The sequence below is a fragment of the Sturnus vulgaris genome, unplaced genomic scaffold, assembly GCF_052056855.1.
Source record: "Sturnus vulgaris isolate bStuVul1 unplaced genomic scaffold, bStuVul1.hap1 Scaffold_673, whole genome shotgun sequence".
In the NCBI taxonomy this organism is placed as follows: Eukaryota; Metazoa; Chordata; class Aves; order Passeriformes; family Sturnidae; genus Sturnus; species Sturnus vulgaris.
Genome location: NW_028276622.1, coordinates 41,386 through 53,927, shown reverse-complemented (window position 1 = coordinate 53,927; position 12,542 = coordinate 41,386).

The following is a 12,542-nucleotide window of genomic DNA, read 5'->3' as shown; positions in this document are numbered from 1 at the left end:
GGGTCAGTTCGGGTTCACTGGGGTCAGTTCGGGTCTCTTCGGCTCCGCTCGGGTCAGTTCGGGTTCACTGGGGTCAGTTCGGGTCTCTTCGGCTCCGCTCGGGTCAGTTCGGGTTCATTGGGGTCAGTTCGGGTCTCTTCGGCTCCGCTCGGGTCTGTTCGCCTTCACTCGGTTCAATCCGGCTCAGGTTCGGCTCTGCTCGCTCCCTGTCGCTCCCAGTTCGATCCCAGTCGCTCCCAGTCGCTCCCAGTTCGATCCCAGTCGCTCCCCGTTTGGCCCCGACGCCTCGGGAGGGGCTTGGGCGGGGCCGAGACCCCCGGGGAGGTGGCGGGGGACAGCGACAGCGACACCAGTGACACCGGTGACACCAGTGACACCAGTGACACCAGTGACACCAGTGGCACCAGTGACACCTGGGCTCCCAGTGCCACCAGCGCTCTCAGGACCCCCGGTGTCCTCACCCCCAGAACCCTCAGCCCTCCAGACACTGAATCCCCCAAATCCCTGATGGCCCCAATCCCATCACCCCAAAATCCCAATCCCTGAATTCCCCAAATCCCAATCCCTGAATTCCCCCAAATCCCAAACCCTGAACCCCAAATCCCAATCCCTGAATTCCCCCAATTCCTGATTCCCCCAATCCCATCACCCCAAATCCCAATCCCTGAATTCCCCAAAATCCCAAACCCTGAATTCCCCAAAATCCCAAACCCTGAACCCCAAATCCCAATCCCTGAATTCCCCCAAATCCCAATCCCTGAATTCCCCAAAATCCCAAATTTCCCCCAAAATCCCCCCCCCGTTTGTCACCCCCTCTCCTCCTTTGTTGTGCAACTGGGAGGTACTGGGAGCAAACTGGGAGAGACTGGGATGAACTGGGAGCAAACTGGGATGGACTGGGAGGGACTGGGATGAACTGGGAGCAAACTGGGATGGACTGGGAGCAAACTGGGATGGACTGGGAGGGACTGGGATGAACTGGGAGCAAACTGGGATGGACTGGGAGGGACTGGGATGAACTGGGAGCAAACTGGGATGGACTGGGAGCAACTGGGACCAAATCGGGAGCAAATTGGGATGGACTGGAATGGACTGGGAGCAAACTGGGAGCAAACTGGGAGGACTGGGATAAACTGGGATAAACTGGAAGGCACTTTTATTGGGGGGGGAGGAGAATACACGTGATTTGGGGGGGTGACCCCGTTGACGTCATCGCGCCTTGATGACGTTGCGCACCCCCAAATTTGGGGGGGGTTGAGTCCAAAAAAAAAAAAAAAAGCGATTTTTTGGGGGGGGTTGAAACCCCCAAAATTCGGGGGGGGGGGGGGGGTGTGGCCATTTTGAGGTGCGACCCCCTAAAATTTTGGGGTGACCCCGATGACGTCATCACCCTCCGACGTCAACGTACACCCCCAATTTTGGACGGTTTTAGACTCAATTTTGATGATGACTCCCCCAAATTTTTTTTTTTTGGGGGGGGGGGGGTGACGACGATAGGTGCGACCCCTCCCCCCCCCCCCCAAATTTGGGGGGGGGGGGTGTCCCGATGACGTCATCACCCTCGGATGGCGATGTCCCCGGGGTGGCTCAGCCAAACGTCGAAGACGCTTTTGTTGGGGGGGGGGGGTGGGGGGGGGTGGGGGAGGGGCAGCGGGGACCCCCCCAATTCCCCCCTCCCCCCACGGGGGGGCTCCCCCAAAACCCCGGGGTGGGGGTTGGGTGGCACCACCCCCCACCCCAACCCCAAAACCGGGGGTCCCCCCCTCGGGGCCACCGCGTTGGGAGCCACCACCCCCGTGCTGTATGACGTAGGCAGCTGTCCCCAAATTTGGGGACAACCCCCAGAAGCAAATTTGGGGTCCCCGCGCCCCTCGGGGCCTTCCCGCAGCAAAGAATCGATGGAAAAGCTGGAATGTGGGGGTGGGGGAGGGGCGGGGGGGTAGCGACACCCCGAGAGGACGAACGGGGACAAGTCGGGGACAAAGGGGGGGGTGGGGGGGGTGGTGGTGGTGGCCCCGCCCCTCCCCCCCCTCGCCACCGCCGTGTTCTGCAGTTTCAGCGCGGCCGGGGGGATCCGGGACACGTCCACGGTCCAGAAATTCCCTTTGGATTGAGGCTTGTTGGGATCCTTCAGCACCTGAGAGAGAGGGGGGGGGACACCCCAAAAAATTGAGGGGGTGGGGGTCGGGTAAAGGTTTGGGATTTCACGGGGAAAAAAAAAAAAAAAATGAAATTTTGGGTGGGAGAATAAAAAAATCCCGAGGTTTCGGGTAAAAAGTTCAGGATTTCACAGCAAAAAACGCCCAAGAATTGTGGGATTCCATCCCAAAACCCCAAAAATTCCCGGTGGGACCCCAAAAAATGGGGGGGGTGTCAGGTAAAACTCTGGGATTTCACACAAAAACCCCGAAATTTTGGGTGGGAGCCCAAAAAATCTCGGGATTTCACAGAAAAAGTTCAGGATTTCACCCAAAAAAATGGTCAAGAATTGTGGGATTCCATCCCAAAAATGCAGAAATTCTGGGTGGGATCCCAAAAATTCTGGGATTCCATCCCAAAAACCCCAAAATTCTGGGTGGGACCCCCAAAAAATCCCGGGATTTCAGGTAAAATTCTGGGATTTCACACAAAACCCCCGAAATTTTGGGTGGGAGCCCAAAAAATCCCGGGATTTCACAGAAAAAGTTCAGGATTTCACCCAAAAAATCCCGAAAAATTCTGGGATTCCATCCCAAAAATGAAGAAATTCTGGGATTCCATCCAGGACCCCAAAAATTCTGGGTGGGACCCCCAAAAAATCCCGGGATTTCAGGTAAAAAGTTCAGGATTTCACCCAAAAAAATGGTCAAGAATTGTGGGATTCCATCCCAAAAATGCAGAAATTCTGGGTGGGATCCCCAAAAATTCTGGGATTCCATCCCAAAACCCCAAAAATTCTGGGTGGGACCCCCAAAAAAATCCCGGGATTTCAGGTAAAAAGTTCAGGATTTCACCCCAAAAACGGTCAAGAATTCTGGGATTCCATCCCAAAAACCCCAAAATTCTGGGTGGGACCCCAAAAAAATCCCCTAAATGTGAACCCCAAATCCCCCAAATTATGACCCCCAAATCCCCCAAATTCGGACCCCAAAATCCCCAAATTAGGACCTCAAAATCCCCAAATTAACACCCCAAAAAATCCCCTGAATGTGACCCCAAAATCCCCAAATTGTGACCCCAAAATCCCATAAATGGGACCCCCAAAATCCCCCAATTTGGACCCCAAAAATCCCATAAATGTGACCTCAAAAATCCCCGAAATGTGACCCCAAACCCCCCAAATGTGACCCCAAAAAATCCCCAAGTGTGACCCCAAATCCCCCAAATTGAGACCCCAAAATCCCCAAAATCAGACCCCAAAAATCCCATAAATGTGACCCCAAAATCCCCAAATTGTGACCCCAAAAATCCCATAAATGGGACCCCAAAAATCCCCAAATTAGGACCCCAAATCCCCCCATTTCCACCTTTCCCCTCCCTTTTCCCAACCCCCCAAACCCCCCAAAAAAAACCCCAAACCAAAAAAAAACTTCAAAACCGCCCCAAAGCCCCCAAAATCCCAAAAAAGCCCCCAAATCCCCCCCAAAACCCCCAACCCCTCCCCAATAAAATCCCCAAAAATCCCCAAAAATCCCCAAAAAACCCCGAACCCCCCAACCCCCCCCCAAAAAAAAAACCCCAAACCCCCAAAAACCCCCCAAAACCCCCAAAAATCCCCCCAAAAAATCCCCAAAATTCGCACCAAAAAGACCCAAAAACCCCCAACCCCTCCCCCAAAAAATCCCAAAAAAACCCAAAAATCCCAAACCCCCCCAAACGCCCCCCAAACCCCCTCAAAACCCCAAAAAAACCCCAAAAAACCCCAAAATTCGCCCCAAAAAAACCCCAAAACCCCCAACCCCTCCCCAAAAAATCCCAAAAAATCCCAAAAAATCCCAAAAAATCCCCAAAACCCCCAAACCCCCCCAAAACCCCCCAAAAAAACCCCAAAAATCCCCCAAAAATCCCCAAAATTCGCCCCAAAAAAACCCAAAAACCCCCAACCCCTCCCCAAAAAAATCCCAAAAAATCCCAAAACACCCAAAAAATCCCCAAAAAATCCCAAAAAATCCCAAAATTCAAAAAAAATCCCAAAACACCCCAACCCCCTCCAAACCCCCCCCAAAACCCAAAAAAAATCCCCAAAAAACCCCAAAAAACCCCCCAAACCCCCCAAATTCGCCCCAAAAAAAAACCCAAACCCCCAACCCCTCCCCAAAAAAATCCCAAAAAATCCCCAACCCCCCCAAAACCCAAAAAAACCCCCAAAACCCCCCCAAAAAATCCCCAAAATTCGCCCCCAAAAAAACCAAAAACCCCCAACCCCTCCCCAAAAAATCCCAAAAAAATCCCCAAAAAATCCCAAAAAATCCCCAAAAAAATCCCAAAAAATCCCAAAAAATCCCCCAAACCCCCCAAAACCCCCAAAACCCAAAAAACCCCCAAAAAACCCAAAAAATCCCCCCAAAAAATCCCCAAAATTGGCCCCAAAAAGACCCAAAACCCCCCAAACCCTCCCCCAAAAAATCCCAAAAAATCCCCAAAAATTCCCAAAACACCCCTACCCCCCCCAAAAAACCCCCAAAACCCCCAAAAAAATCCCCAAAAAACCCCAAAAATCCTCCAAAAAATCCCCCAAAACCCCCCCAAAAAGACCCAAAAAACCCCAAAAATCCCAAAAAAATCCCCAAAATTCGCCCCCAAAAAAACCAAAAAACCCCAACCCCTCCCCAAAAAAATCCCCAAAAAATCCCAAAATATCCCAAAATATCCCCAAAATCCCAAAACCCCCCAAACCCAAAAAACCCCCAAAAAACCCAAAAAATCCCCAAAATTGGCCCCAAAAAGACCCAAAACCCCCCAAACCCTCCCCAAAAAAATCCCTCAAAAAATCCCAAAAAATCCCAAAAAATCCCCAAAACCCCCAAACCCCCCAAAACAAAAACAAAAAAACCCAAAAATCCCCCCAAAAAATCCCAAAAAATCCCCAAAAAATCCCAAAAAATCCCAAAAAATCCCCAAACCCCCCAAAACCCAAAAAAAAACCCCAAAAAACCCAAAAATCCCCCCCAAAAATCCCCAAAATTCGCCCCAAAAAGACCCCAAACCCCCCAACCCCTCCCCCAAAAAATCCCCAAAAAAATCCCAAAAAATCCCAAAAAATCCCCAAAACCCCCAAACCCCCCAAAACAAAAACAAAAAAACCCCAAAATCCCCCCAAAAATCCCCAAAATCCGCCCATAAAGACCCAAAAAACCCCCCAAAAAACCCCTAAAAACCCCAAACCCTCCCCCAAAAATTCCCAAAAAAATCCCAAAAAATCCCAAAAATCCCAAAAAATCCCAAAATCCCCCCAAAAAATCCCAAAAACCGCGCGAACCTTGGCGAAGCAGGGGTTGGAGGAGAGGTTGTGACGCACGGAATCCTTCCAGCCCTGGTACCCCCCTCCGAAAAACGGGAAAAGGCTCCGCAGCTGCTGGATGATCTGAGAAAATCCCCAAAAAATCCAAATATTTGGGGATTTTAGGGGATCCTAAAATCGTAAAATGGAAAAAATCCTAAAAAACCCCGAGAAAATCCAAAAATAATCCGAAAAAAATCCGAAAAAAATCCCGAAAAAAATCCCTCAAAAAATCCCCCAAAAATCCCAAAAAAATAAAAAAAATCCCCCCAAAATCCCCCAAAAATAAAAAAAAATCCCCAAAAATTCCCCAAAAAATCCAAAAAAATTAAAAAAAAAAAAAAAATCCGGCAAAAAAAATCCCAAAAAAATCCCCCAAAAATAAAAAAAAATTTAAAAAATCCCCCCAAAAATCCCCCCAAAAATCCCCCAAAAATCCAAAAAAATCCCCAAAAAATCGCAAAAAAATTCCCCAAAAATTCTCCCCAGAATCCCCAAAAAATCCCCAAAAAATCCCCAAAAATCCCCAAAAAATGCCGAAAAAATCCCCCCCAAAATCCCCAAAAAATAAAAAAAATCCCCCCAAAAATCCCCAAAAAATAAAAAAAATCCCCCCAAAAATCCCCCAAAAAATAAAAAAAAAACAAAAAATCGCAAAAAAAATCCCCAAAATATCTCCCTAAAATCCCCAAAAAATCCCCAAAAAATCCAAATATTTGAGGATTTTAGGGGATCCCAAAATCCTAAAAAGGAAAAAAATCCCAAAAATCCCAAAAAAATCCCAAAAAATCAAAAAAAATCCCCCCCAAAAAACCAAAAAAACCCGAGAAAATCCCCAAAAAATCCAAAAAATTCCCCAAAAATCCCCCCCAAAAATGACAATATTTGGGGGATTTTTTCGAGGATCCCAAAATCCTAAAAACAAAAAAATCCCCAAAAAATCCCCCAAAAAATCCCAAAAAAATCCAAAAAAAATCCCCCAAAAATCCCCAAAAAATCCCAAAAAAATCCCCAAAAAATCCCCGAAAAATCCCAAAAAATCCCCAAAAAATCCCCAAAAAATCCCCAAAAAATCCCCCCAAAAATCCCCAAAAATCCCCCAAACATCCCCTAAAAATCCCAAAAAAATCCCCGAAAAATCCCCCAAAAATTCCAAAAAAATCCCCAAAAAATCCCATCCCAAAATTCCCATCCCGAGATCCCCAAAATTTGGAATTTTTGGATTTTTTGAGGTTTTGTAATTTGGGATTTTTTAGGGGGTTTTGAGGTTTCAATGTTCGAGGATTTGGGGTTTTTTTGGAATTTTTGGTTTTTTTTTTAATTTGGAATTTTGGGGGTTTTTTTTTTTGGTTTGGGATTTTTGGGGATTTTAGGATTTTTTGGGGTTTTGTAATTTGGGATTTTTGGGATTTTTTGCTTTTTAGGTTTTTTTTTAGTTTGGGATTTTTGGGGTTTTAAGATTTTTTGGAATTTGGGGGATTTTTTTTTTTTCGGGATTTTTTTCTTTTTGAGGCATTTTGCTTTTTTTTTATATTAACGGGATTTTGATTATTTTTCTTTTTCATTTTTACGATTTGCTTGCACTGCGATTTTAATTCATTTTTTTCTTGATTTCTTTTTGAGGTTTTTTTTACTTTTTTTTTACTTTAAATTTTTCTTATTTTCCTTTTTTTTAATTATTTAATTTTTTTAATTTTCCCTCCAATTTCTTTAATTTTTTCCCCCCCTTTCCCCACCATTTCTTTTCACTTTTCCCCACTTTTCGCAATTTTTTTAATTTTTTTTTTCCCCAACCCCTCTCCCCCACAAAATCAAATTCCCGAGCTGGGGGTGGGGGAGGGGAGGCGACAAACGCTCCCGAGGTGGCGACCGAGGCGACAAAGGTGGCGACAAAGGTGCCAGACCCCCCGGCGCCAACTTTGTCACCTCCTGTCGCGACATTTGCATGGCGGCCACCGAGCCCCGGGGGCTCCGGGAAATTCCGAGGGGGACGGAAAAGGTTCGGGATTTAATTGGGATTTTTTGGGGATTTTTTGGGGGATTTTTTGGGGATTTTTTGGGGGTTTTTTGGGGTTTTTTGGGGGTTTTTTGGGGGTTTTTGTGGTTTTTTTTTGGGATTTTTTTGGGATTTTTTGGGGATTTTTTGGGGATTTTTGGGGGATTTTTGGGGGATTTTTTGGGGGGTTTTGGGGGATTTTTTGGGAATTTTGGGGGATTTTTTGGGTGGTTTTTGGGGATTTTTTGGGATTTTTTTGGGATTTTTTGGGATTTTTTGGGGGATTTTTGGGGGATTTTTTGGGATTTTGTTGGGATTTTGGGGGAATTTTTGGGGGTTTTTTTGGGGATTTTCTTTGGGATTTTTGGGATTTTTTATGGATTTTTGGGGGATTTTTTGAGGATTTTTTTGGGGTTTTGGGGGGATTTTTTGGGGATTTTTGGGGGATTTTTTGGGGGTTTTTTGGGGATTTTTTGGGGGGTTTTGGGGGGTTTTGGGGGGATTTTTTGGGATTTTTGGGGGATTTTTGGGGGTTTTGGGGGGATTTTTTTGGGATTTTTTGGGGGATTTTTTGGGATTTTTTGGGATTTTTTGGGGATTTTGGGGGGATTTAATTGGGATTTTTTGGGGATTTTGGGGGATTTTTTTGGATTTTTTGGGATTTTTTGAGGATTTCTTGGGGATTTTTTGGGAGGATTATTAGGAGGACTCTGGGGGGATTTGGGGGGATTTTTTTTTTATTTTTGGGGAATTTTGCGGGGATTTTGGGGGGATTTTTTTTTAATTTTTGGGGGGATTTTTAGGGGATTTTTGGGGGGATTTTTGTGGGTTTTTTTATTATTTTGGGGGGGGGGATTTTGGGGGGATTTTTTTGGGGATTTTTTGGGGATTTTAAAAAAAATTATTTATTTTTGGGGGGGTTTTTTAGGATTTTCCGGGTTTTTTTTCGGATTTTTTTAGGGGGTGTTTAGTGTAGGATTGGGGATTTTTTTTTTTTAATTTTTGGGGGTTTTTTAAATTTTAATTTTTTTTTTAAGTTTTTTTTTATTTTTGTGAGGATTTTTGGGAGGGTTGGGGAGATTTTGAGAGTTTTTGGGGGAATTTTAAAGTTTTTTTGGCGGGGGGGTTAAAAAAAATTTAATTTTTTGTTGTTTTTTTGGGGGGGAGATTTTTCCAATTCGGGATTTTTTTGGGGTCGTTTTGAGGTCAAGGAGGGCAGCGGGGTTTTAGAATTTGGGGGTTCGGTTTTGGGGTTTTGGAATTTTTGGGGTTTTTGGGGGTTTGGGGGTTTTTTGGGGTTTTTGGGGTTTTGGAATTTTTGGGTTTTTTGGGGTTTTGGGGGTTTTGGAATTTGGGGGTTTTGGGGTTTTTGGGGGGGTTTGAAGATTTGGAATTTGGGGTTTTTTGGGATTTTTGGCTCCGAGGGGTCCTGGAAATTCGGGAATTTCGGGAATTTCGGGAATTTCGGGAATTTCGGGAATTTCGGGATAGGAAATGTCGGGAATTGAGGCTGGGGGGGGGGGTCGGGTGGGAGGTGTCCCGGAATGGGGGTCCCGGGGAGAAAATTTGGGGGGTCCCGGGAAAGAATTGGGGGGTCCCGGGAACGAACTGGGGGGTCCTGGGGGTCCCGAGAAGGAATTGGGGGGTCCCAGGAAGGAATTGGGGGGGGGGGGGGGGGGGTCCCGGAACGGTCCCGGTTTGGGGGTCCCGTTAAGGAGGGTCCGGTCCAGAGGGGTCCCAGTTTGGGGGTCCCGGGGGTCTCCCGGTGGTCCCAGTTTGGGGGTCCCGGGGCTGGATGAGGATCCCGGTTTGGGGGTCCCGGGACTGGATCGGGGATCCCGAGGGGGTCCCGGGGAAGGATCGGAGATCCCAGTTTGGGGGTCCCGGGGGTCCCGGGGAAGGATCGGGGATCCCGGTTTGGGGGTCCCGGGGGTCCCAGTTTGGGGGTCCTGGGATGCTCCCGGTGGTCCCGGGACTGGATCGGGGATCCTGAAAGGGTCCCGGGGGTCCCGGAGTTGGATGGGGGATCCCGGTCTGAGGGTCCCGGGGATGGATCGGGAACCCCCCGGTGGTCGCGGGGATGGAGGATCCCCCGGTGGTCCCGGGGCTGGATCAGGGATCCCCCGGTGGTCCCGGGGATGGATGGGGGATCCCCCGGTGGTCCCGGTGGTCCCGGGGCTGGATCAGGGATCCCCCGGTGGTCCCGGTGGTCCCGGGGATGGATGGGGGATCCCCCGGTGGTCCCGGTGGTCCCGGGGCTGCTCCCGTACCTGTGCGAGCTTGAGGCGGCGGCCGGGAGCGGCGCGGATGACGAGCGCGATCAGAGCCAGGTACGAGTACGGGGGCTTGGGGTGACGCCGGTAACGTTGGGGGCGGCGAGGAGACCCCCGGGACTCCTCCCGGGATTCAGCTCGGGATTTATCCCGGGATCCCACCCGGGACCCCCGGGCCGGGCCGGGCGCTGCGGGGAGCGGCGGCGGCGGCGGCGGCGGCGGCGACATCGAGGGGGCGGCGGGGGAGGGGAGAGGGTCGGGATTTATCCCGGGGGAGGGGAGAGGGTCGGGATTTATCCCGGGGGAGGGTCGGGATTTATCCCGGGGGAGGGTCGGGATTTATCCCGGGGGAGGGGAGAGGGTCGGGATTTATCCCGGGGGAGGGGAGAGGGTCGGGATTTATCCCGGGGGAGGGTCGGGATTTATCCCGGGGGAGGGTCGGGATTTATCCCGGGGGAGGGTCGGGAATTGTCCCGGGGGAGGGTCGGGAATTGTGAGATTTTTGGGATTTGGGATTTGGGGCTTTTGGGCTTTGGGGTTTGGGGTTTATGGGCTTTGGGATTTGGGGTTTGGAATTTATGGGATTTGGGGTTTGGGATTTATGGGGTTTGGGATTTGGGGCTTTTGGGATTTGGGGCTTTTGGGATTTGGGATTTATGGGGTTTGGGGTTTGGGATTTATGGGCTTTGGGATTTGGGGTTTGGAATTTATGGGATTTTGGATTTGGGATTTATGGGATTTGGGGTTTGGGATATGGGATTTGGGATTTATGGGATTTGGGGTTTGGGATTTATGGGGTTTGGGGTTTGGGATTTATGGGGTTTGGGGCTTTTGGGATTTGGGATTTGGGGTTTGGGATTTATGGGATTTGGGGTTTGGGATTTATGGGATTTGGGGTTTGGGGTTTGGCAACGAGATGGGATTTGGGGTTTGGGATATTTGGGATTTATGGGATTTGGGATTTGGCAATGCAATGGGATTTGGGGCTTTTGGGATATTTGGGATTTATGGGATTTGGGGCTTTTGGGATTTGGGGCTTTTGGGATTTATGTGATTCGGGGCTTTTGGGATTTATGGGATTTGGGGTTTGGGATTTATGGGATTTTGGATTTGGGATTTATGGGGTTTGGGGTTTGGGATTTATGGGATTTGGGATTTGGGATTTATGGGATTTGGGATTTGGGGTTTATGGGATTTGGGGTTTGGGGTTTGGGATTTATGGGCTTTGGGATTTGGGGTTTGGGACTTATGGGATTTGGGGCTTTTGGGATTTATGGGATTTGGGATATTTGGGATTTATGGGGTTTGGGGTTTGGGATTTATGGGCTTTGGGGTTTGGGGTTTGGCAACGAGATGGGATTTGGGGTTTGGGATATTTGGGATTTATGGATTTGGGATTTGACAATGAGATGGGATTTGGGGCTTTTGGGATATTTGGAATTTATGGGATTTGGGGTTTGGGATTTATGGGATTTGGGGTTTGGGATTTATGGGATTTGGGGTTTATGGGATTTGGGGTTTGGGATTTATGGGATTTGGGGTTTGGGGTTTGGCAACGAGATGGGATTTGGGGTTTGGGATATTTGGGATTTATGGGATTTGGGAATTGGCAATGAGATGGGATTTGGGGCTTTTGGGATATTTGGGATTTATGGGATTTGGGATTTATGGGATTTATGGGATTTGGGGTTTGGGATTGATGGGATTTGGGGTTTGGGGTTTGTGAACTGGGGTTTATGGGATTTGGGATTGGCATAAGGGCTGGGCTTTGGAATTTATGGGATTTGGGATTTGGAGTTTGGAAAGTGGGGTTTATGGAATTTGGGATTGGGGTAAGGGATGAGCTTTGGGGTTTATGGGATTTGGGATTGGGGATTTGGGATTTGGGGGTTGGGATTTATGGGATTTGGGGTTTGGGATTTGGGGTTTGGCAATGAGATGGGATTTGGGGTTTGGGAACTGGGGTTTATGGGATTTGGGATGGGGTAATGGCGGGGATTAGGATTAGGGATTTGGAATTTGGATTTGGGCTTTGGGATTTGGGATTTGGGATAAAGGGTGGGGTGGGATTTTCGGGATTTGGGGTTTTTGAGGTTCCCATCTCCCATCCCTCATTACCCTAATTAGCCCCGCCCACCCATAACCACGCCCAATATCCCACCCCAGCCCTAATTACCCCAATTAGCCACGCCCACATCAAGCCACGCCCACTTTCACATCCCAAACCCTTAATTACCCTAATTAGCCACACCCACCCAGAACCACTCCCATTTCTCATCCCAGCCTTAATTAACCCTAATTACCCTAATTAGCCCCGACCACCTTTCTATCTCCCATTCCTAATTGCTCCCATTTCCCATCCCAGCCCTAATTAACCCCAATTACCCTAATTAACCCCGACCACCTTTCCAGCTCCCATCTCTAATTGCCCTAATTAACCCAGCCCACCCCTAACCACGCCCAGTTTCCATCCCAACCCCTTAATTACCCCAATTAGCCCCGCCCACATCCAATCACGCCCACTTTCCCATCCCAGCCCTAATTACCCCTAATTAACCCCGCCCAATATCCCATCCCAAACCCTAATTAGCCCCGCCCACCTGTAACCACGCCCATTTTCCCATCCCAAATGCTAATTAGCCCTAATTAGCCCCGTTCGCATCAAGCCACACCCACCCAAACGCGCCGCTCGCCCTTAGCCCCGCCCATCGACGTCACGCGCCCATATATGGACTCTTAGCCACGCCCACCGGCGCTCGCAGCCAATCAGCGCGCTCGGCCCCGCCCCTGGCCC